The sequence below is a fragment of the Gavialis gangeticus genome, unplaced genomic scaffold (assembly GCF_001723915.1).
Source record: "Gavialis gangeticus isolate Ggan-Ray unplaced genomic scaffold, GavGan_comp1, whole genome shotgun sequence".
In the NCBI taxonomy this organism is placed as follows: Eukaryota; Metazoa; Chordata; order Crocodylia; family Gavialidae; genus Gavialis; species Gavialis gangeticus.
Window position 1 is genome coordinate 71,213,671 of NW_017728993.1, and position 363 is coordinate 71,214,033.

The window sequence follows — 363 nt, forward strand, 5'->3', positions numbered from 1 at the left end:
TCAACCTTTTTGGACTTGAGACCCCCCTCACTCCCAACCTGCAGCCCCCTGACCCTACCGGTACCCCTCACTCCCAATGCACAACTCCCTGGTCTGCTGGTACCCCTCACTCCCAACTTGAAGTCCTCTTGCCCTGCCAGTACCCTTCACTTCTGACCCACAGCAGGAGGGCAGTGCCCCCACCCCAATCTGTTACTCCTCCTGCTGCTGGCAGTGTGGCTGGCACAGGAGTCCTGGCAGTGGCAGCAGCAATGAGTTTCACCATCCCACTCCACCCTCCCACACCAGGGCAATCCGGCCAGGCTACAGGCTCACGCTCACTGTGAATGCTGATTCTGCAGGGTGAGAGGGGCACGTGACCTT